The 25,978-nt window shown below is 36.0% G+C and overlaps 1 long non-coding RNA gene across 4 annotated transcripts in view; it reads left to right on the top strand.

Moving 5' to 3' along the window:
- Window positions 1–25,978, top strand: part of LOC118973652 (uncharacterized) — a 225,241-nt gene that overhangs the window by 78,808 nt on the left and 120,455 nt on the right. For 3 of the 4 annotated variants that reach the window (XR_012121018.1, XR_012121017.1, XR_012121019.1), the window contains exon 2: window positions 11,093–11,161. This is a non-coding gene — a long non-coding RNA (uncharacterized lncRNA). Of the gene's footprint in view, window positions 1–4,236; window positions 4,345–11,092; window positions 11,162–25,978 lie in introns of those variants that run through there. The other variant, XR_005063141.2, reaches the window with a different exon arrangement.

Raw genomic sequence — 25,978 nt, 5'->3', positions numbered from 1 at the left:
GGACTCACTGACCTTCAGGAAAAAAAGGAAAAATGGGAAATTGCTTCATAATTATTCTCAAATGAATTTTTTGTTTGTTACAACACCATCTAATCTAAATAAAGCTTCTTGTACAATGTAGAGCATAGAGCAGAAAGGAAAAATAGTATCGAAATAGAGACATCACTGTATCTATGTCTGCCTGGTATTTCTTCTTTAAAAGAGACTATAAATAAAAATAGATTCCAGTCACTCATTCACAACTTTCTGAAAAGAATGTATATTCGTTTGTGGCAGGGAACTGGGTTTATTCAGTGAGGTTTTATTTATAGTACTTTGTTTTGATAAATTATGAAATTTCTTTTTCACGTCTAAATCAATACCATCTCACTTGAGTTCCATTCACATTGGCAAGTGAATGCTAGTTCTACCAAATGTGAATTGAGAATCAATATATTTGAAATATCAATATATTTGAGCTGATAAATTACTTTGAGAATTGATCTCAAACACCAGCCTCCTGCATGCTTGGAAACTCTTCTTTGTGTTTACTACATGTCTGATGGCTGGCTAAATAAGCATTCTTCAGCCTAACAGATTAAATTGACCAGACCGAAGATGCTAGCCATTCACTTTTTGTTAGTGATCAGAGAAGTTTTGTTTCTCCCTGGATAGATTTAAATGAAGCATTCACCTTTTATTATTAGAGTTCACATGATACTGCAGAATTCAGATGCTTTAAATTTTATTCTTTGGGTTTTTCTGCCTTCTTTTTATTTGTGTGTTTTTGGTTTATGCCGGAGCGAGGTTGCTATACAACTAAGCTTTCACTATTTTTAATAAACCCTGGCCCATTGAATTTGGATCAAAGTTTGATAGACATGAGCACCTTCTGGCTAGTTCCCTTGAAGATTCATATTTGAATAATAAAAGAGACTAATGTGAAGTGTTGATAAATTTTTATATTACTGAACTATTCTTATAAAGAAGGAAACAGAATAGCATTATATTAACTGTATTAGAGAAATACTTTTGGTTTAACTTTCTATAAATATTTCTTAAAGTGCGGTTGAGTTTTCTCCATACTCTCAAGAGTAGTTATTTTACTTGTGGAATTCTAACACCTCAACACAGTTTTACTTATTAAAAAATGAGCAGACTAATTTAATTAAAAAGTATATTGTTGCTGCTGATATGGATGGCTGTCAAGGGCATATCTTCACAGACACAGTATCATTTTGAGATGGTGAATCTGGTGGTGGAATATTTAATAATATGCCATAGTCAATTGACTTTTCCATTATCTCTGCTGTTGAAATTATAAAGCAAGCTTTTCTAGATCTTTTGTTTTTCATCAAAGTAATGGCCAGGTACACAAATGAGCTGAAATTCTTGAATAAGTTTATAGATATAATATAAAAATGTATGCAAAGAACAACCAAAAAAAGGTCTATTATATTTGGTTCTAGAATCATGACAAATTCCAGAGTATGAAAAACAGGATGTTGAATCCTAGAAGGCAGAAAATTCAATATTTGGACAATGTAGTACTTCAGCAACAAGAAACATAGTGAGACATTTTGAAATTCCCATACTTCTTTATATGCCCTTGTATCCTTACCTTACTCAAATATATTAGTTGTTTACTTACCTTTCTTCCCTTTCTCTCTGCCTCCTACCTATTTCCAAAGATGTGCCAATGGCATTACAATAGGGTTTTGTTTTCCTCATGGTTCTATGCCCAGCAGTGTTCAACAGATTACCTTTCATTTAATGGTTCACAAATAAGTTTAAATGATATTGATGAGATGAACATCCATGAATTCAAAGCTGAAGTGTGAAGTCCACGACAATGCACAGAAACCAAAAAGAAGGAAGATAATCAGAAAGCAGTATGGAAAATAAATGAGAAACAGAAGTTCTAAAAAAAAAAAAATACAAACAAGCAGACAGGCTTCAAGATAGTTGCGTCAAATGGCAGATTAAGACAAAATGCGCATTTGTTTCATTCAGTACTCAAATATTAGTCATGATAAACACTGAGTGACAGAGTTAAATATTAAGACAGACAACTTCCCTGACTTCCTGCAGTTTGTTGCCTAGTGGAAATCATAGTGAAGAAATTAAATAATGTGCTTGCATAGGTAATAATGGGTGGACAGGGGCAACAACAGTCAGCCAGGATTGCTGTAAATAGATGACATTTATTCTGAAATCTGAAACATGAGAAAAAAGGAAGAACCACTCAAAAAGCACAAAGACATACATTCCAAGCAGAGTGAACATGCATCAGGTTCCTGAGCTGTGAGAAAACTAGGAACATCCAAGGAACTTGAAATAAAAGTCATTGAGACCAGAGGAGTGAGTGAGATGGAGTTTGGCAGAAGATGAAGTTGGAAAAGGAGACAGTGGCAAGATAGTGCTATGTGAGAAACCAAGGTAAGGATTTTATTCCAGGTACAATGGGAAAATTTCACACTAATTCCAAGTGCAGCAGAGGTCATGATCTAATTTAACTTTAAAAACACATATACACACATCCCTCTGGTTGCGTGTGAAAATTAGATTTTAAGGGAAACCAGAGTGAAAGTAGGAAGGCCAGTTGGAATGCTGTAGAAGCATCTCTGATACGAGATTATGGCAGCCTCCATTTGGGTAATCTCAGTGAAGACAATGAAAAGTAGAGCTCTTTGAACAGCATTTGCTGATGGATTAGATGGTGGAGATGAGAGTGAGGAAAGTGAAGACCCTGGGCTGACTATTCGGTTCCTGGCTTGAGAAACTGGTGAAAGTTAATGCATTTACTAAGATGGGGAACCCAACAAAAGAGAGGGAAAACCAAGTTTGGATGGAAATATAAATCAGTAGTTTACTTTTAGATATGTTCATGTGAAGATGCCTATTCGAGGAGCAACTGGACACATCGGTACATGTGTCTTTGGAGATCAGAGGAGGATGTCTGGGCTGAGAGATTAATTTAGAAGTCACCAGCACAGTATAGTATTTAAAGAGAAGTTGTATGAAATCATCCACATAGAGAAGAGGCAAGGTAAAGAAAAGATCCAAGTACCTACCACCAGCAATCAGAAATGTCTACCCTATTGCTATAAGCTATTTTGCATCTACCTAGGCAGACTTCTTAGACGTTTCCAACTAGGCTCAGCTACATCTAATAGCATAGTTTGCACAGGATCTTACAGTGGAAACAGGAGATTCATTGCTCATTGACTAGGGGACATAAGTGGCTGGAGAATAATACCAAATATTAATCATCTGAAGGTTTTGTCTTAGTGCTGGCAACAGAGCTTGTGATTAAGAAACATCATGATATCTGACTAACTCCAAAGCATAGTCTTCAACCTGGGCAAAAGAAAAGCTCTCCTCTGTGTAAGCATTTAATCTTCTAAAAGTCTTAAGATTCCTGGCTAAGATTCCTGTCTGCATTTAGTTGAAATCACTAAAGGAATGTTAGTCTTTTGCATTCCCACGTCACATACTCTGTCTTTCCCACTTCCCACTGGACATGGGTTCCTTCACTGATCAACTTCATTCTCAGAAATGGTTCCAAAGTTAATTTTGACCTGGGTTGAAGTGAATGATGACTTTTAAAATACTATCTTTCCTTGAGGAATTTTCAACAAAAATTTGGAAAATTATGGTGACATTGAGAACATTAAAGCCTTCGATAGCAGAATTTCAGGCAATTGAATTTGGAAGAATTTAACTAGAGTGGACGAGGGAGAAGGGAATTTATGGTACTAATGGTAGCATTAATATGTTCAATTAAAAAACACATTTTGAAAGTAGAGACTACAGATTTTGCTAAAATGTGTATCTTAGAGATCTCATCCCCCTAATTGATTATAAAGTCATGGTACCATGACTCACCTGAATTCTATATAAAGGTACAAATGAGATATGAAACTTTTTCCAAGCAAAGTTGACTGTTTTTTTAAAACCACTGAATAGTAAGTCTCTCATAAGGTAAAAACAGTGAACATGCTTATGGTTTGTTTTATATTTATGTATTTATTTTTCTTAATAAATCCTAAAAAGGATTTAAGATTATTTTACAGCACCGTCCCCTTAGGAGAAATAAAAGCAGCAAACACCAGGTTAAAAGTAGAGCAAAGGCCCTATTAGAAACACATTCAAGGCAACACAGACAATAAAGCCATTGGCTGGGGTAAAATTTAACTGACCTTTTCAAGATTGAAAGAGCTCTTCAATCAAAATGTTTCTCTCTCAGTAGAAGAAGAGCTCTGCATTGAACTGACTTAACAGCTAAAACTACTGAAGTAGCTCTCACCGGGGAAACATAAGCTAAAACAAAAACGACAACAATAAAAACCCACCACAATGGTGGTAAGTAGACTTGTTTGGTTTTATTTTTCTATTTCAAAGTGTACAACAGATGAGAGGATTTTTTTTTTTGAGTAAAACAAGTCTGATGGACAAACAAAATATTTAGGAATAACATTATTCCTTACTCCTGTTGTAAGTTTACACAGTTGTATACCCTTCTCACTAGACTTTAGACTTCTCTTATGAAATATTCAAATAAAAAGACTGTTTTTGACACAGAAGGATATTTATGGTTCATGCTAATGCATATTACTCTCAGGATCACTAACCTGCCTTTGGGGCTGAATGCACTAGTAAGAGTTCTGCAGTAAATGAGTCATAGTCAATATGTTAGTTTTGCTTCTTGGGAAATGGAAGAAAATTCTCTGGAATTTGAAGATATGTTGTTCATCCTGGTGAAGTATCTTTCAGTGGCTCTATTTTGTTTTCCAAGCTCTTGACTACTGTGGCCATAGCCATAGCAGATGCACAGGGGTATCAAGTTAAAATCAATGGAAAGTTTGAAATGATTCAACAAGATGAGATCGGCCTGTCATCTTAGTTTTAAAACGATGAATACCAAAAATTATTACTTCTACTGATTCAGGCTGGGACAAATTTGATTAGTGCACAAATCCCTCACAAAGAAATGTTAAAAGAAGCCTTGAGTTGTGGGAAGTGAGTCAGTGGTCACACAACAGACCAGCTCCATTGTTAATTTCACACTTGAATAGTACCACATAGTTAAACATTCACACACATGAATTCAAACTACACCAGACAACTGCATTCAGTAATACCCAAAAAAGTAAGTTGAGTTAAAAGAAAAAGAAGATGAAAACTATAGAAAACAAGGCTTTCTGTCCCAATAACTTTTACCAAGCTATTTATTTATTGGATTTGATCATAATTTATGTAAACAATGTGAATCAACAGTGAGATCAAAGCTTATGTAATCTGAATGAACTAAAGCCTCAAAGTAATTTTCCAGGTAATTCTATAAGTGACTATTCATTCCTCTTGCCTGGAATCCAAATTAGGGTAAAAGTACTCTCTTCTCTGTTTTTCTATCCCTATTGTCAATTATTTTTACAGTTTGCTTAATTCTTCACTTAGACAATGCAGATCTCTCCCAATTATGAAGTATTCTCTAATAATTTTGTCAACTTTAAAAGCCATGTGAAGTATTGAATAGATAGACCAGGAGATCACTATTAAAACAGTGGCCTGTGTTGTGAATAATTATTAATACAACCACTTACTGAACTGTTAAATAAATGGACAATACCAGTTTATAGGGGTACCAGCTTAGGAAAAAGTATAGCAAATGGGAGAAATAACTCAGAAAAAAACTTGCTAAACAAATACGTTTTCCAAAGTAATATATAAATAAATTTAATGTAAGTTTTCACTTGACTGTTAGCTGTTTTCAATATGAAACATAATTTGTGCATGTACACACACACACACACACACACAGCTTCATACATTTGTCTTTTGATTGTGCCTTTTTCTTAGGCCCATCTGTTTCAGGCCCATCAATGAAATCTTTGAGTGGCATAAATTTTCTAGTCATCAGATGTGAGTAATGAACTTATGTTCACTTGACATCTCACTTTCTTTGTACAAGGAAACATACATTCTAGTCTAGATCAATGTCCTCTCTTCTAAGCTAATACCTTCCACTTTTCCCCATCCGTCAGATGAGTGCATGTTGCTAACACAAGCAATAACACAAAACAACTACAAAATGAAAATACTGGTTAAAAAAAGAAAAGGCACATCCCTCTCAAAGCTAATTGTTACTGACTTGAGAATTTTTCAAGTCTGCCAAGCAAATCCATTTACCAAAATATAATTGTAACCATGATAATTCAAACCCAAACACTTACTTGCTGAAAGCAAAGGTAGAAAATATTTGACTCAGTTTTCTTCTTCAATTTATGTATACAAACATAGTCTAGGGGTATGTAAGTTGTCCCTGTGAGAACAGCGCCATTTTAGTTGGAAAGTACTTTCAAGAGGTTGGGCAATAAATGGGGTAACTTACGGAGCAGGCTAGGAGAGCCACAGAGAAAAGTGTAACTATGAGATCTAAATAAAGCAAAAGTAATTCAGTGGACTAAATTCAGTAGAGTTTCTAAAACAACTTTTTTGAATAGATTTTCTAGTGGACCTGCTGCCTCCTTGCCTAGAATTGTGAAAAGCTAACTAGCCCATACCAAATCCCACCTTAGATGAACATTATTAAGATTTATGAGTATATTTCGAGCTGTTGTATTTACCATTTGATTTATAATTTGTGTACTGAATTTTCTAGTAATATTCAGGGTGCAAGCCTTCATAAGCAAAGAACATATTATTTCAAATTATTTTCCATTGAAACAAAAAACATCCAAAGGTGGGATTGAAATAATGCTACATTGTATACCATTCCCTGGCTTGTCTCTCTTCCCCTTCCTCCCACATCTCCCTGTGCCCATGATCATTTCCATAGCCCATCCTGCAGGCATATTGTGCTTTTACATACTGTGCTTTCATTATGCACCTTGCTGCTGCAATATTTTTGATCTATGTGCCCACTGTGTTTATGTTCCATATATTTTCATGAGAAACCAATGATGCTATTTGTTTTCTAGAGGGATACAGAGGGCTGAGGGTTTAAGGGAAGCTGTTGTCTAATCTGGCAATATTTACAATTAGAGAAATTTAATACTCCATTCTTTTGTTGGTAAAATCACAGAATCACCATTATGATCTTGTTTAACTAACAGGAAGCTTCAAATGCTTTTCTGACAGTGGAAAGATCTTTGAATATTGGGCCAAATAGAGAAAGCTATGAGAGACGTAATCAGCTATCATTTGATATTTGCGAAAGTTGTATGGCCCCAAAGAGATTAAAAAGAATATGAAGTAAATGGAGGATCCTCAAATTTAGAAGATCATCATTTATAAAGAAGGCCAATTAAATATGAAAAGCCAAAGAAATGTAGAGTCTAATAAAATAATGTAGTATCATCGGTGGGAATTTCAGATTTCTGTGAGTAAATCTGGAAATGGACTTCTGGGGTTACTAGGGCTATTCTTCTAGGTGCAAGAGATTATAAATAGGACTTCGGGTGTCCCATCAATGTCACGAAAAATGGTCCAGTGAATATTCTCTCAAATGTCTCTTGTCATTATGCCAACATTACCAAATGAGAAGATATCCTCCAAATTGCTTGGAATGACACCATTGCTTATTTAACAAATAAGATCCCTTAAACCCAGAGGAGATGTAAAATTAAGTATAGAAAGGCCTGAGAGGATCAAACATATGGTGTGATATTTTTGTATTAAGATAGCTGGGGACACAAGAACAGAGTCACAGACCAGTGGAACAGAATAGAGTCTCCAGACATTAACCCAAACATATGGTCAATTAATATACGATAAAGGAGCCATGGACATACAATGGGGAAATGACAGCCTTTTCAACAGCTGGTGTTGGCAAAACTGGACAGCTACATGTAAGAGAATGAAACTGGATCATTGTCTAACCCCATACACAAAAGTAAATTCAAAATGGATCAAAGACCTGAATGTAAGCCCTGAAACGGTAAAACTCTTAGAAAAAAACATAGACAAAAATCTCTTGGACATAAACATGAGCGGCTTCTTCATGAATATATCTCCCCAGGCAAGGGAAACAAAAGCAAAAATGAACAAGCGGGACTATATCAAGCTGAAAAGCTTCTGTACAGCAAAGGGCACCATCAGTAGAACAAAAAGGTATCCTACAGTATGGGAGAATATATTCATAAATGACAGATTCAATAAAGGGTTGACATCCAAAATATATAAAGAACTCATGCACCCCCCCAACAAACAAAAAGTGAACAATCCAATTAAAAAATGGACAGAGGAACTGAACAGACAGTTCTCCAAAGAAGAAATTCACATGGCCAACAGAGACATGAACAGATGCTCCACATCACTAGTCATCAGAGAAATACAAATTAAAACCACAATAAGATATCATCTCACACCAGTAAGGATGGCTACCATCCAAAAGACAAGCAACAACAAATGTTGGCAAGGTTGTGGAGAAAGAGGAACCCTCCTACACTGCTGGTGAGAATGTAAATTAGTTCAACCATTGTGGAAAGCAGTATGGAGGTTCCTCAAAAAGCTCAAAATAGAAATACCATTTGACCCAGGAATTCCACTTCTAGGAATTTACCCTAAGAAGGCAGCAGCCCAATTTGAAAAAGACAGATGCACCCCTATGTTTATCGCAGCACTATTTACAATAGCCAAGAAATGGAAGCAACCCAAGTTTCCATCAGTAGATGAATGGATAAAGAAGATGTGGTACATATACACAATGGAATATTATTCAGCCATAAGAAGAAAACAAATCCTACCATTTGCAACAACATGGATGGAGCTAGAGGGTATTATGCTCTGTGAAATAAGCCAGGTGGAGAAAGACAAGTACCAAATGATTTCACTCATCTGTGGAGTATAAGAACAAAGGAAAAACTGAAGGAACAAAACAGCAGCAGAATCACAGAACCCAAGAAAGGACTAATAGTTACCAAAGGGAAAGGGACTGGGGTGGATGGGTGGGAAGGGAAGGAGAAAGGTGGGGGGGAAGAAGAAAGGGGGCCTTACAATTAGCATATATAATGTGGGGGGTGTACGGGGAGGGCTCTGAAACACAGAGAAGACAAGTAGTGATTTTACAGCATCTTACTCTGCTGATGGACAGTGACTAATGGGGTATGTGGGGGGAACTTGGTGAAGGGGGGAATCTAGTAACCATAATGTTGCTCATGAAATTGTAGATTAATGATGCAAAAATAAATATATATATATATATTTAAAAAGATAGCTGGTTTTTTACTTTCTATAATGTATAATGTTCAAGAGAATTTGTCCTATTTGAAGAATAGTCTCATGATTCCAATTTAATACGTGTCACTGAATAATTGATTTTGACTTATGATTTTAAATAAGTGAAATGCTAATAAAAAGGATAGTTAATGGAGCTTACAAATAACCATTTTAACAAATTTAAAAAGTAAAAGTACTACTTGAATACTTTGAAAGTTGGTCAGTCAGGTCAAATTACTTAAAAAGTGTACATGATATATTAAATATTTGTTATGTTTAAAATTTTTACTAATCTTTAAAGTTTTAAGTACCACCATTAAAGATCTCTTTCAAGTATTATTAAATTATTCTAGTATTATAACTATATAAATTTATAAGCCTAATGAACTAAATTTTAAAACGTATAACTTTAAAAATTTAATATCAATTTTTAAACAAATTTCTGAATCATTTTGTGTCAAAAATCACACATGTACACACACACACACACACACACAAAGAAAACCTCAAAAGCATCTAAAATATCTATAAAGTCACATTCAGGTTAATGACTTTTAAGATAAAAATAGTTTTTTTTCCTTAGGAGTACCTATCATACCTGGACTACATAACAAAAAATGAATAAGAATTGTTAGCAATTAGCAATTTGATTCAAAAATGAATTGTGTAATAGTTGGAACAAAAGAGGTGACCAAGCTACATTTACTTTTTATACATGAATTCAGTCAAATTTAATTACATGGAGAGATATAGCTGAAGCTATTAATTACCTAATTTGGCTTACTACCTTCCTACACTCCATTTCACTCAAAGTTTAGTAAATACAAATTTGTAACTAGTAAATGGGTATATACTTAAAGCTATGTTATCCACTTGGTTTAGAGTAATTGACCAGTTAATGGCAGAAAACAAAAGGACAAAAATAATTCAAGCAAATAATTATAAGTAATGAAATTTTAACATAAACACACACATTTGTTTTTCCTTACGTATAGATGCTTGCTTTGCTTATAACTGAACAGTTAGCATTCTCCACATTCAGAGATTCAGTATCTAAGATGTTCAGTTTTTAGTTCTTTAAAGTGGTCCAAGAACATATAGATACTAGCAAAGCAATCAGAATACAGATGCTGTCAGCCTATATTCCTTATCTCAGCCTTTCACAGTTCTTGCTCATCCCTAGGGACCCATTTTTTATTGGCTCACCTTTATTTTTTCTGTAGCATTCAACTTGATTTTCAGAGAAACAAAAGTAGTTCTAGTGTATCTACATACATAGGTGCATAGGTACAGAATACATATTTATATAGTGAAACTGTATACAGTTGACACTTAAACATCACATATTTGAATTGCATGCAGACTTTTTTCAATAGGTATATTAGAAAATTTTTTGTAGATTTACAACAATCTGGAAAACATTTTCTCTAGCTTACTTTATCATAAAAATATGGTATATAATACATACAACATACAAAATATGTGCTAATTGACTTTCTTGGTAAGGCTTCTAGTAGTGAAAAGTTATATTTGATTAATTAGGGATTGGGGCCCCTAACCCCAGCCTTATTCAAAGGTCAACTATATTATAAAATTCTAATGAATTATAACCTTCTCATATCAGTCCCCCATATCACTGCCATAAATGAGTAACTTTATAATATATCCAAACTGATTTTGACCTAGTTGAGTCCTGACATGTCCAGCAAATGTGCAAGAAGGAAGGGAGAGAGGGAGGGAGGGAGAGAGAAAAAGAGGGAGGGATATCACAAGAATTTAAGTTCCACTTTTTTTACCTTTGTTATAATGGGCAATATCAAGTATATATACAGAAGTGATGTCCTAGAACCAGCTCATACAGACTCATAAGAGTTCATTCTTAAATTTTCAGGAAGTGTCAGTGAGTCACATTGGTACCTTGAAAGTGGCTCTGGAGGAAGTGTTTATACCATGGAAACTGGTAAGTGCAGCACATCAGCTTGTTACTTTTTGGGGGTTGGGTAGGGGATGGGTGCAGGGAAAAGCTGTTAAACCTTTACCAACTTACCATTGTAGAAAGGGCATCACATAGCACTAAAATACATGCTACAGATATATTTTTGTCATATTCTTAAAGTATTGAAGGTAATTTTGGACAGTGAATCTTCAAAATATTCCTGCAGAGCATTTCTAAATGTGTTACCCCAATGTCCTCAAGAAGAAAAAAAGAGTACTGTGGCAGGCCCAATGAAAAAATCAGTAGAACATCCTGCCTTCCACTCCAGGCTTGACCTGTTAAATTATATTCCACTAATTGTTAAAAATAACTGTCAGCATGCATTTTTAATTTTTGGATGAGAGACTAAATGACTTTGTATTTGTGTGTGTGTGTTTGTGTGTTACTTTTACGATAGAACTGAGAAAATTCCCATAACAACCAATTTAAAATATAAGAAACAAGTCTCCCCTCCCCCCAGCCTCAGTAGACCTCTCCCTGTCATTTCTGTTTCTTAGAAAGATACTTCATTTACCTGCTCCAGAACTTTATTAGACTCCATACTTTTATTGGGCTTAACTGGGATAATAGGTGGAGAATTGTACCTACAAAATCTAAATTGGTTTATATAAGACAGAGAATTGCACTTGGGAAAAAATAAGAAAACAAGTGATTTAGAAGAAAAGGGTAATGTAATAGGCTAGAGTTTTGAGACACACTAGGGAAAGAAATTTAAGAAATAACTGCCACTATGAGGGGGACTTTAGGGAGAGAGATATGTAAAAGAGATTTTAAAACCTAATAGCAATAATAAACTTTTACTGATTATTAATTATGTAACAGGTACTGTTCTAAGTGGTTTACATGTATGAATTCAACTTAATCCTCACAACAACCCTGCAAAATAGTTATGTAGTTTTAGCATCTTCTACTTTACATGTGAGAAAACTGGAAATATTGAAAATAAATATATCACCTAAGGTCAACCAGCCAAAAAGTGGCAGAGCTGGAATTCATATCCAGGCATTCTAGCTCTTGGCTCATTCACTTAACCATTAGAATGTAAATATTTATTTATAAAATAAGCTTTATAGACACATCAAAAATGTACAGACAACATCAACAAAGACATTTTACCTTTCAGTAGTTTTGGAATTAAGATTTGTGTGTCTTTTAATCGTTAGAGATTTGAACTAACTTTGATAGAGTATAGTTTTATTCAGATCATACAAGTAAAATTTAAAAAATCAAAAAAACAATATCCTAGTCACTATGACATTCAAAGAAAATTAAATATGAAATGAATTGTGCTGTTTAGTGTGCTGTGGCTAAAAGCTGAAATTTAATAAAATCCCTATTGCAATGTGCAGTTTTTGCAACTTACAGGTATATAGTTTCGCATATAAAAAGCTTTACAAAAATGTTCTCATACTCTTCTTCTTAAAATGGGAGTTATAAGATAGAGCCTTGTAGGCTGAGTAAAACTCAAGAAATATAAATTCGAAGTTTATTTTGCATTAGGCAGTAACTCATGAGAAAATAAAGTTTAACCTTTCTATGCATATGCTATCATTGGGAAAACATCCACTTAGTTGGTTGTGGCCAGAAGTCCAGTTTTTGACCTGTACTCAAAGGTTTATGTGCTGGCAATATTCAAAATTAATGAAGTGAATACTCCATTTAAGCACTAACAACAGAGTACCAGGAAAAGGCCAGAAGGGAAATAAGAGATGAACCAGGGTTCAGAAAAAAAGTCAACTAGAGTAATAATCTGGCATTGGAATCGTAACTTTTACACAGTCACCCTCCCCACCCCCAAGTCCTTTTAGCCTCTGTCTTCTTATAAAGGGGAATAGAATTTCATCAAATCTAAGACATAATCAGTTGTAAGATGCATCACTGATTCAAGGGGAGCTAATTTTTTTTAAAAATCAGCCAATTAAACTGATACACATTTTCTTATACCTTAGAATTATTATTTAATACTTGTTTTAAAAAAGTATTTTTGTGTGTAAATGCTTTGTATATCTTACTTTTTGCACCTTTAACAAAGGAAAATAGAATAAAAATAAATAGGTAAAGGAATCCCAAAACCTCTTCTCAGGAACTTATTCTTTTGGATTACTTCCAATAAAGAGTCTTTAATTCCTCTGTTTCCCCATTCAGATCACTGTCAATGCTCTTAAAATATGCCCCAGTATTGTCTTTGCGTTCTTCTTCCAGTTTCTGACATTCTGCAAGTTCTGATGCTGGTGTTTTCTTGATCTAAACTAAGTGGAGAGTTTCAAGTAATGATCAAGACCTTCTACTATAAACTAAATGTTTGCATACCTCCAAAATTCATGTGTTGAAATCTAATCCCCATTGTGATGGTATTTGGAGATGGCGCCTCTGTGAGGTTGATTTAGGCCATATGGGTGGAGCCCTCATGAATGCAACTAGTGCCCTAAACAGGCCCCAGAGAGCTCCCTTGCTCTTTCCACCATATGAAAAAACAGCTGTAAGACAACCATTCATGAGGCAGGAATGAGTCTTTTATCAGACACCAAATCTGCCTGTGCCTTGATCTTGGACTCCCAGCCTCCAGAACTGTAAAAAATAAGTTTCTGTAGCATATACGCCATCCCCTGGTTATTTTATTTTATTTTATTTTTTTGTCTATGGTTCTTTTATAGCAGCCCAAATGGGTTAAGACACTGTCCTATTTGGGTCCTTACATAGTTTATGATTGAGACCTCAGGGGTTTTAGTTTTCCCATCATGCACCCCAAAACAACAGCCTTGGTCAAGTACATTCAAGCAGTAACACATCATCACTTCCATGTGGTCAGAGTCATCTTAAGTTTCTATCAATTGTTAGATGCATCCCAATTTCAGAAAAGTTGAAATATGCATCTTAGAATCAATAAAATTTACACTTTAGAATAAATAAAGTGTTTAAGCTGCTCCATGTTAACTTGGGTAAACCAAATCAAGAATTTTAGCACCATTTTTTGGTGTGGTGAAACAATTGCTGATTAATTTAACCTGTCTATGTGACTTTTCCTTTCATAAAAATACCATCCTTCCTAACTTTGTTGTACTGGAGTCCTCTACATTGCCCTCTCTGCTTGGGTCTAAAACGATTATCATGTCAGCAAAGCCTGCTTTCCCAATTTCTCCTTCCTTGGGCAGAGTGTACCTTGTAAACCCCCTTCTCTCAAAAAAGGACCAAAATTTTTATGCAAAGTAGTAAGGTACCTAATAAGGTACTTCTCAATTTTAAGTTTAGCAGTACAAGCTCTACAATCCCTTCTTTAAGCCAATGGACAAATGTGTCTCAGAACTCTTAATTTTCTTTCAATTTTAAAAGGATATCACACATGTACCATGTCCTGTGCAACCCTAATAGGGTTTAGGTGGCACCCTATAGTCACATATATTTATATTTCTGTACTAAATTGTGTGAACTGTAATACTAAGAGGGAAAAAGGCCATAAATGGCCTCATGTAAATTCAAGCTGGATTTGGCCACCAAATGAGATCAGATCAGATAAATTTTACCACCCAGAGAGTTACACAAATCTTTTAATTTTCTCAAGAGAGTGGAACCCAGAATTGCAAATACAGGGTTTTGTATCTAAGTTAAGCATAAAGATTCCAGTTTTTGCATAGAGTTTTCAGCTTGGGCCAGAAGATGATGGTATTTCAGAAGGATGGAGGAAGTGGCAAGTTTTCTCAGTTCCCAAGTAATCACATCATATTTGGAGAAATGTACAACATTCACACTTGAAGTTAGCCATGTGGCTTTCAAATTTTTCCTCATTGCATAACCTTCTTCCTCCTTGAATTTCCTCACCTCAGTAAATGGTATCACAAGCTACCCAGTTGCTCAGCCAGAAACTTACAGTTTTTCTTGATTCCTTCCTCATCTCTCCACATATCAAGAAGTCTTACCAATCCTACTTCCAAATATGCTCTTTTGAAGCACATATGTTATAGGGCCTATAATATCCACTCCCCATTTTAAGCAGCTACTTCCCCAATCCAAGCCACATCATGTCTTTGAATTGAAACAACATTTTAATACTTCTCCTGGCAAACATTCTTCACAGAGCCAGAGTGATCTTTCTATTGCAAATCAGATGTCTCCTTCACCTGCTTAAAAACTACAAAACTCTTACCACGACCAAGGCTTTGAATGGCCCAGACCTCTCCTCCTGCCACTCTCCCTTCACTTGCTCTACTTTATTGATCCTTATTGGCATTCTTTCTGTTCTGTAAATAAGCAAACTCTTTCCTCTTTCACAGCCTTTGCATGTGCTACCTCCTTGGGGAAGCAGTTGGGGACACTGAGTCTCTAGACTTTTGTCTTGCTAGCTCCCTCTTATCCCTTAGTTTGTCTCCTCAGATATCAATGCTTTATTCAGGACTTCCCTGGCTCCCTATCCAAAATTGATCTAACCCCCAATCACTCAGCATATTACCCTGGTTGATTTTCTTCAGGGTTCTCACCATTATTTGAAGTTGTCTTGGTGAACTGTTTCTAATTTACAGGGCTCTCCCTATCTTCCAGAATTAAGTTCCACACAGGCAAGGACTATTCATCATTGTATCTCCACTGCCCAGACCAATGCCTGGTATATAGCTAAGTCTCATTAAATATATTTCAAAGGAATGTTTGAAAGCCCAGTAATTGATAGTTTAACACACTGATTCTATTATGGCCATCATTCAGATTAGTAGTGTTCCTGGTTCATCCAGCTGTGCCCCCACAAATTGGAGTAGACAGTAGATATTTCAGAGAATAGTAATATGTCCAGAACACCAAAGCATGGGAATATTTTAGTTCATTTGATATTTTCACTACCCTAAAATATTTGTATTTGGGTACAATTTTGATATTTGGCTACTACTATAAGTCTGTAACTTGGATTTTATTTAGTGAATGCTTTCTGTGAGCCATAGTTACAATAGGACTTGAATATATGATGTTATTTTATCCTTCCATCAACTAAGAAAATTAAGTGACTTGCCCAATGTCTCATATGTCAAATGCAGGGGCACTGGGATTGAATCCTAGATTCCTCAGAGCACAAAGCTAAGGAAATAATGTCATCACTCATTTTGCATTGAAAGGAATATAACTTTCTTTTAACGAGTGAAAGGTAATTATGAAAGTATTGCTATTCTGTAGGACAATGGAAAAAATAGTTCTTTGAGTTCCATGAGTTTTAAAACACAGGAAGATAGAAGAGTTTAATATGTTGTTATATAAAAAATGGGCAGAGGATCTGAAAAGACACTTCTCCAAAGAAGAAATTCAGATGGCCAACAGGCACATGAAAAGATGCTCCCCATCGCTAATCATCAGAGAAATGCAAATTAAAACCACAATGAGACATCACTTCATACCAGTTAGGATGGCCAACATCCAGAAGACAAACAACAAATGTTGGCGAGGATGTGGAGAAAGGGGAACCCTCCTACACTGCTGGTGGGAATGTAACATTGTGGAAAGCAGTATGGAGGTTCCTCAAAAAACTAAAAATAAAAATACCATTTGACCAAGTAATTCCACTCCTAAGAATTTACCCTAAGAATGCAGGAGCCTAGTTTGAAAAAGACATATGCACCCCTATGTTTATCGCTGCACTATTTACAATAGCCAAGAAATTGAAGCAACCTAAGTGTCCATCAGTAGATGAATGGATAAAGAAGATGTGGTACATACACACAATGGAATATTATTCAGCCGTAAGAAGAAAACAAATCCTACCATTTGCAACAGCATGGATGGAACTAGAGGGTGTTTTGCTCAGTGAAATAAGCCAGGCAGGGAAGTACAAGTACCAGATGATTTCACTCATCTGTGGAGCATAAGAACAAAGAAAAAAACTGAAGGAACGAAACAGCAGCAGACTCACAGAACCCAAGAATGGACTAACAGTTACCAAAGGGAAAGGGACTGGGGAGCATGGGTGGGAAGGGAGGGAGAAGGGAAATAAGGGGCATTACAATTAGTACATGTAACATAGCAGGGAGCACGGGGAAGGCAGTACAGCACAGAGAAGACAAGTAGTGACTCTACAGCATCTTACTATGCTGATGAACAGTGACTGTATTGGGGTGTGTGGTGGGGACTTGATAATAGGGGGAATTTAGTAACCACAATGTTGTTCATGTGATTGTGTATTAATGATACCAGAAGCAAAAAAAATATGTTGTTATATTGGAAAGGTTATCTTCTTGGTGGAAAAACCCTAAGAACTGGGGCCTCCACATTTATTTCCTGTTCTGTTTATAGCAGATATACATAAAGTAAGAAAATTATCTCATAAAAAATCACTTGGTTTGCAAGACTATCATTTTAATAAGTAAACCAAGAATTTGCTTTCCCCTATGTCCCTGACCTGAAGGGGGGGACATTTTCAGTAAGAAATCTAAATGTTCTGGTACAATATTTATAAGAACATTAACCCTGTTATTGTGAAGAAAATCTGGATTAGTTACAGACAAAACAATTTTTATATAATACAGTTAAAACTATAAAAAGAGAATATTTGCAACCAAATTGGTGTTTAACAAGTCTCCTGAATCAACCAATAGAGTGCCCAAGGTGAAAGCTTCAGACTCTCGCATGAGCTATTTAAATGCCTAGTTAAAGGCCGTCCTACTACTTAGGGCTAAAGAACATTTTTTTTGGCTTATTTTCTCATTTCTTTATTTGTTGCAATAAAGTGTGAAGTTTCCTCAAAAATGACATTAACACACAAAAAAATAGAATTTCCCTTAAATCAAAGTTGTCTTGAGGTTTTATTTTCAACTCTTCTTGTCAACACTTCTTCTTATGCTAACTATATTTAGTGAAACTTCCTTTATAAGTGTGTAACGACCCCTTCAGCTGTAACTATCCCTGTTAATATTAACAGCTAAAGTTTGAGGTGTGATTATAAATGACTTTTCACATGCCAAAAGGGTTTTATTTTTTGAAGTGTCAAATCCTTTAATTACTGGCTTTATACAATAGCTACAGTCATTCCAAAAAGCAATTTAAAAGAAGCCATTTCAAAAAACATTTCCTAAGGTAATTTCAAAATAGTTTTTTAAATTATAAATATGCCAATACATGCTAAATATAGACAATTTAGGACCACTGAATAGCTAATTGAAACTTTTGATGACTCTCGTCAGATTTCTTTAAGAAATCTTACAGTGTCCAAAAAAGTTAACTTTCTGAAAGATACAGAAAAAAGAAATGATCCATATGTACATACCATGGCCACATAAAAATTATTACATTGATGTAGCCAGAGAAAAATATTTACATTTGAAAATTTATTTAATGGATGTAATGATTATTATAACTCTGTCAATATCATGCACCTTCCAGTGTATATTACTTCAGAGATATTCAGTAATTTAATTTTACGAGATCTTTGTTTGCCTGTTTCTCAATCTCAAGCCACCACATATTGAAGTGAAAGCTGTTTTTGCAAGAGGTGCAGTTTGTGACTGATACAGAACATGCAGGCTAGTTTGTGTGGGGCTTCTGTTGAGTCTAGCTTATTGACTCCGAGGGAGGGCTGGATCTTAACCAGCACCCCCATAAACCAGGCTGCGTATTTTACCAGCACAATAGGAAACAGGCTTGGAGGTTCAACTCCTAAAGTCCCTCCATAGGGAGGGTGCTATTGACATTCCTTACTGCATTCAGCCCTCCTAATAACCCTGTCTGCTAGGTTCTGCTGTTCTTCTCAGGTTACAGACAGATGATAAAGCACAGTCAGTCAGGGGCAAGGGCTCAAACCAATGGCCTCTTTGGTTGCAGGCTTATTCTATTGATCATACTTTCTTTCTAAATACTAAGAACGCTGAGATTTATAGAGGGATAAAGAGGGTCAAGGCAATGATTCTCCATCACTTTATGAATAAATAATAGAATATATGTGTGTGTGTATAGATATAGATATATATATATATTTATATACACACAGAGAGAATGATATACTTGGTCATTTTGGTAGAAAATACCAAGTTTTAAAAACAAGTATAAAAAAAAAGAGTAAATAGTAAATATAATATTAAAAAACAGAAGTGTTAATGCTATGATTACTTATTAGGAAAAGAAGATTTTTTTTCCTGTAAATTTCCATACTTGAAATCACCTCTCTGCAAATATTTAGGTCATCCTTCATTCACACTAAGGGAAATTGATTGCTTACCATTTCAGTTTATTTTTTCTTCAAGCTGGCTAGTTTTTTCCTTAATATTGTAGACTCATGCTTCACAGACACTATTAATTTTTTAAAAGTTTGAATTTAATGACAAGAAAGGAATGAAAGAATTAGGAGTTTGAACTTTATTTTAAAATTGCCTGGCTTCAAATCAACTGTACCTCAGTTTTCTCTCCTGTAAAATGGAAGTTGTGAGAAGTAAATGAGGACATACCAATAAAGCACTTAAGACAACAAAGCATGAAGATAAACATGAAATTATACCTCTTACATCAAAATAACACACAGAAATGATCATTTGAATGTCTTAGATAATAAAACCCTTTCAACTGTCAACAATTCCTGCTAGATCTACATTGGATTATTGAATCAATTCTCCAGAAAATAAAATATTTGTTGCCAATTTCCCTAAATCTTCAAATAAGGCTTTCTTAAAGGTGAGTGACACTCCATAGGTACAAATGCACCATGCTTCTTGATCTTAAAGCCACACTCCAAACTACTTGTGAATCACTTCATTTAGGCATTTGGAAGTGTCAAACCAGCATAGCGTAGTCTGACAATTCCCTAATGTTACATCACAAAAGATTTATTTGTAAACAGACAACAGAATCATGATAAGCATTTTCTTTCATGTGTATCATGAAGTATGGCTGTTTTGAAAGTCTAAAAAGAGTAAGTTACATAGGTCAAGCATTTCTCCTCTGAAATTCCTTGTTTGGTGAGTGATAGATTAAGAATGAGATGGTTGAATGATTAACGGCCAGAATCCCAAGAGTAAAACTGTATTGCTCCAAGCAGCAGCTAGCATTTAGCCACTCAAAGCAAAGGGCTCTTTGATTGCTTTTGTATAAGCCCTGACTATTCACTGTGCAAAAGGGCCCGGGTCTGCTGATGACGAAACATAAAAAGGAATGCAGATGTGGCAGATTGCATTCAAACGACCCATAGAATCTGGGTGGAGGTTTGCATTGCTGCCGTGCCTTAGCTGCTTGGCTCTGTGTGCAGCTAGAACTTTGTGCCTAGACTAGGTAGACTTTCACTTACAGTTAAAGTAACATGTGCCTGTGTTTGTGTGATTCCTCCAGCCTGAGGAATATTGGGTTTGTTCTTAGTTAAACTGCCAGTAATAGAGGAGTTACTTTAGGTGCTTACAGAAATTCCAGAGATCACAGTACAGGGGTATATATAATATCTATGAGGACAGGGATTTACCTCATTTATCAATACCTAGAATAGGGTATAGACAGGTGCTCAGTAAATAGCTGTTGAATGAATGAAGAAATGGAAAAGGCAAAGCCTTGGAGTTAGTGTCTTAGGCAGGAAAAAGAAAAGACTCAGGGTATAGGTGGACAGGTAGAAAGAACTAAGTACCTATTAGGTTAGTATAACAATGTGGTACCAAAAGGCTGAGGAAATTAGATATCCAGCTTGTCCAGCACACATTTAGTACCTTTTGTGTTTTGTGTGTTTGTCACCTTTTTGTGTTAGCTTACTGTTTCCCACATTTCAGTCATTGTTTTTCCTAGCCCTTTCACAGGCTGCTATATTTAGACAGCAAATTATTATCATTCCTTTTTCTTTAAATGAACCTTAATGGACTTACTTTTAAAAATGTGCCCCATTCTTCATGCTGCCTGTTAGATCTTGGGTATGAAACTCTGCTGACACTTCTCAGACTTTGATATGTGCCCAAGTCACCTGCAGGGAAAGCTAATAGGAAGATTCTGATGCAGTAGGTCTGGGTGAGGCCCATTTCTGCATTTCTCATGAGCTTCCAGATGAGCTGAGAAGCACACTTTCATATCAAGAAGCCACATATATGTACTAACATACACTTAAATATTTAACTAGCAGTGTTTTAAATTCATAGCATCTCATATACCCCACCAGTGGGAAATCTAACAATATACATGCAGACACTCTGCTGGGGTTGAAAAACAGTGCTTTAAATATTCTTTGCTTTCAGGCAACACACTGTCAAGAAGGAAGATATTTATGTAAGATAACATGTGCTTTCAAAATGCTGTACAATGCTCTGAAAATTCTGTATAGTTTGGAGAAGGCCATGGAAGAAATATATCTCTGAGCGTGACAGTGGGTGAGGAGCAGCTTTCCCAGGAGAGCCCAGAATGTAGGCTGTCTCTCATCTGCCTTTATGGTTGTAAAGGTTGTACAAAGGAACCCAGCCAAGGGTTGCATGGGTGCACCATGTGTTCCTCTGTGCAGTCTCTCATGGGACTGCGTCAGCCTAGAGGATGGACATCTTTTTGGAATCATCTTCCCCACACAGGGGAAGGGTGGCTTTGGGGAATTTATCTACTTGGAAGAGTCCCTCTTTTCTAACCCACCTTCCTGTAGAGCATCTTTATTCTAATTTTCACAGACACTGTAGAGGCACACACTATGAATTATGAGTGTCATTTCTTGCCATGTGGGTTTCAGTTTCCTTCCCCTTTTCAAATCTTCCTCTCCCATGATTAAAAAGTAAGGGGATAGATAGTTTGAGGGGCAGAAGGATAAAGAAGCTCTAGTCCTGGCTCTCAGACACAGCAGTCTCTCTTCAGTTTGTCTTATATACTCTCTGCTATTGACAGAATAATACCCACCACCACAAGATTTCTGTGTTCTAATCCCATGTGAATAAATTGTTACATGCCAAAAGGGAATAACAGTTGCAGGTGTTACCTATTGGCTGACATTAAAATAGAGAGAGTATCCTGGTATATACAGGTGAGTCCTGAGTAGTCACAGATTCCTTGAAAATGGAAGAGGGAGGCCGGAAAGAAGAACATTGTAATGTGAAAAGGACTAGAGGAAGGGGCCACGTGCCAAGGGCTGTAAGCAGCCTCTCAAATCTGGAAAAATCAGGCAGTGAATTCATTCCCAGAGCCTCTGAAAGTACCACAGCTTGATTTTAGACCCGTGAGACTCATGTCAGCCTTCTGACCCACAGAACTATACGATAATACATATGTGTTGTTTTAAGCCGCTACATTAGCAGTACTGTGATGAGAGCATCAATGGGAAGTGAAACACCCACGCTCTCACCTCAGAGACCTCTCTGTTCTGTCTCCTTTTATTTCAAGATGCTGCTCTTTCCTGGTTCTACATCTCTCAGCTTTCCTTCACAATCTCTGTGGTAACTTCTCTTTATTATCTCTAAAAATTGGTTCTTCCCCAGGCAGTTCTCTTTTCTCTCTCTACAGGAGTCACAAGTTTGCTGAACAGGGCCCAGATTCAGCCTGCAGCTGTGCTTTCTTTGGCCTACATAGTGTTCTTCTCCAGCCAAATTGAAATACATTTAGACATGATATGTTTCCTCTAGTTTTCCGTAATTCATACTGTTCCATAGTGTATTTCACCTGGTTCACTTCCCTGGTTTACATTATTTGTTTTGTCCTTAAAGTTTTTGAGATGAAGATCTCACTCCTAAAACATAAATGTGTATTAAGATGTTATATTTAAAAAAATCTTGGGAAAAAAGGATTCTTGGGTCCAATAGGCTTAAAAAAAATGCCAACTTAGGACAAAGTAAAGTAGGTGTTATATATCAGGAACTGACAGCTTGATTATACTAAGTATCACATATCTATGTATATGCATCTATATATAGCTGTTTAGTGGTATATACCTGGTAGCTGCATATAGCATGCAGCATCTCCCAAACTTAAGTCCCCATGAAACTAGTGGAGCATCTTAGAGGTGGAGTGTTCCAAGTGTGTACATTGAGGCATATTGTTCAGTACACTCTATTCATCTGTTCCCACCACCACAGCTATTACTGACATCTTGACTTCCAAAGCTATAAACACAATAAATCAAACATTTGTAAAGAATACACTGTGTGTCACATATTGTTCTAAGCACTTTCACACACACAGCTGAAAAGCTTTTAGGCACTATTTTTATCCTTATTTTACAGATGAAGAAACTGAGACCTAGGGAACTTGTCATGTGCCCAGTGTGGCACAACTAGAGAATTACAAAGCTGGAATAGGAACTCAATTTCTTCCAGATCTGTGCACTGAACTCATGCCTGTATCTAGCCCTACCCTGCTCTTGACCTGGAGCTGCAGGTCCAACATAAGAAAATACTTTCAGCCAAAGGTAGCTGAAAATATAAGCCATGTCAAATCAGGTTGAATTCACTGCCCCTGGAGATGTTCAAGAGGTTGGAGGACTTCTTATAAGGGAATTTTATGAGCGGCACAATGATTGAAGACATCTAACCCAACCATAAGGTCTTTCCAAATATGAGATTCTAAAAGGATAAGAGAGTCTGTTCCGGCTGGGAAAGTAACGTGAACAAAGGTGAGGAATGTTGTTTGGGAACAGACCAACCTGGCTCTTGTGAAAAATTCATGGAGAATAGTTAGTTGCAGGTAACATTGCAAAGGGAGACTAGAGTCAGATTGTGGAAGGCCTTGAATGTCAGAAACATAAGGGTTTGATCTTACTGCTTTAACTGATGGGGAGCCCTGTAAACTATCATCAGGAAAATGATAAAGTGTTTTTTATATACAAAGTGATTTGAAGGAACTTAATATTAGTGTGAAGACACTAGTATTGATCTAATGAGTGACGACAGGTCAGGCCTCCTTTGTGTCATCTCTTCCTCCTCCTTTCCACTAGGTGGCACCAGAACTCAAAATCAGGCTTCTCCAGAAGACTGTCTTGGTTCTAAGCATTTAATGTAGGACAGCTTGTATAAAAGATACTTGAAGTGATGTGAACATATCAAAAACTATTTTTATTGCCAGTTCCTAATCTGCCTCTTCATTCACCCTAGGGTGTTTTTCCAGTAGTTAACAATTTTCAGCTTAATTGACTAACTTTCTGAAGAAGAGCTTCTGGGGCCATGCCACTTCAGAGTCGCAGACCAGTGCGATGGCATGTTCAGCAGTATTGCTAACAGGCAACTGGAAGTCGGTACAGTGGAATTTAATTCAACTTTTGATGGCTTCAATAAGGGGGGAACTGTACTCATTCACAAGACAGGGTGGATTTTTGGGTGTCTGGTTGAATTACTACCTAGGCACTTAACTCCAGCAAGAGTGTGGAAGTGGTGAAAGTCCGACTTAACTTACCTAATTCTTCAAGAAAGAAATACGAGAGGCCAGCACACTGTCCCTGGCTTCCTTTCTGGCAGCCTTTTCCCAGTATAAGCCAGTTTACACGGAAGAGGCCTTCTCCTTTACACATTTCTTAATTGAAACTTTTTTCTTTGTTCCACAGTTCTGCTTTTGTTTTATTTTTTTAAACGATGGGAAGAAAGGCTTTCACTTTGTTGGAAAGTTGGTGTTCTTACAAACCTACATTAAGAAAACAATCATTCCTGGTAACTTATAATATGTGTATAGTGACAGAAGTACCATAAATTGAGATTAATATTTTAAACATCTAAGATTAGTTCATATGATTCAAAGAATCAAAAAGCAAATGGCTTATCATCCAAATCACAGGTAAGTGGGCACATGGCATTTTTCCCTAGATCCTTCAAACTGAAATTTGAGGCGGAAACACAAAGTTGGTGAACATGTCACAAAGGAGATATTGTTTAAATGATAAATAGGCTTTTGTCTAAATACCATACATAGTCTCAATTGTTCCCTGATTCTAAGGAAAATGATAAAAAGATGTATGCACTCTACTTAATTTTGTTTACTTGAATTTTTTTAGTGTTTCTAAACCTGTTTCTTCTAAAATAGGCAATAGAAGAGAGAGGCTAAAATAGACAATAGACTTACGGAATTTAGATAAATATTTAATGGCCTGGAGTAATTAGCTGGGGGATGTTTAACCATTAATCTGTCTGAGTCATCACAAGCATTTGAGCCTACACACAAAATATTGTGCTAATTGTGAGTGTGTATGTTTTTTCAAGATGGAAATTAATATATGAAGAGAATCTACACTTTGAAAAATTAAAATATGGAAGAAGTCTGTTTTGTCTACTCTTTGTTAAAGATAAATGGAATTTCATTTATTTTATCTAATAAGAAAAACATTGTGTAAAGTCCATCTGTATGTATAACCAAGAAATCAGACTTACTGGTTTGGGAAGCAAAGTGTTTGGCTCATTTTGTCCCTCTTCAGGGACTTCTTCCAGAAAAAGTAAAAAGCAATGAACACCCCCTTCCCCAAACACCTCATTATTAAAGTATCTGGTGAACAATTAGGGTTCTTTTTGAGGACTTAGAAAAAAAAGCCATTTAACATAATGCTAAATTTTGCAATTTATGGCTGTGATCTTCAATGTGGTGTTTTCCAATACAATTTTATTACAGGCTTTAAATTATACTTTTCACAGGAAAGGTCTGTCTTTAAACTTTTAGGTCAGAATTGTTCAGATCTTTTCACACTGAATCAATCAGGTTTAAAGCTGGCAAAATCCTTGGCAGCCTTGTAAATCTTTCAAAAGATGTTATCCAATTACCCTTCATGGGCCACAGGATTCTACAGCATGACTATTTCCTTCTCTATGAGGAATTAAGTGCTCATGAGAGGTTAGAAACCAATGGAGTTGAAAAGTAACGTTCTGCATTTTTCCTCCAGTTCACATGGTGTAGTTATGGCTTCAGCTA

The sequence above is a fragment of the Manis javanica genome, chromosome 9 (assembly GCF_040802235.1).
Source record: "Manis javanica isolate MJ-LG chromosome 9, MJ_LKY, whole genome shotgun sequence".
NCBI classification, from domain to species: domain Eukaryota; kingdom Metazoa; phylum Chordata; class Mammalia; order Pholidota; family Manidae; genus Manis; species Manis javanica.
The sequence above is the reverse complement of the archived record's forward strand: the minus strand, read 5'-3'. Positions and strand labels throughout refer to the sequence as shown.